The sequence below is a fragment of the Arachis ipaensis genome, chromosome B09, assembly GCF_000816755.2.
Source record: "Arachis ipaensis cultivar K30076 chromosome B09, Araip1.1, whole genome shotgun sequence".
Taxonomy (NCBI): domain Eukaryota; kingdom Viridiplantae; phylum Streptophyta; class Magnoliopsida; order Fabales; family Fabaceae; genus Arachis; species Arachis ipaensis.
This window is the reverse complement of record NC_029793.2, coordinates 118,210,031-118,210,238: the sequence shown is the minus strand read 5'-3', so window position 1 is coordinate 118,210,238 and position 208 is coordinate 118,210,031.

The following is a 208-nucleotide window of genomic DNA, read 5'->3' as shown; positions in this document are numbered from 1 at the left end:
TGAATAATTCGAAAAAGTTTTCGATGGTTAACCCTTAATTTAATTTTTTTAGTTTAATAATCTAATATCATATATTTTTAAATATTAATAATTACCTAATAACTAAAAATAATAAATTTCGGTGAGTCTCTAATATTCTTCGTATATATCTTGATATAAAAATATGCACTTTATAAACACCGGGAGTGACTTTAATAAAATAAAACCA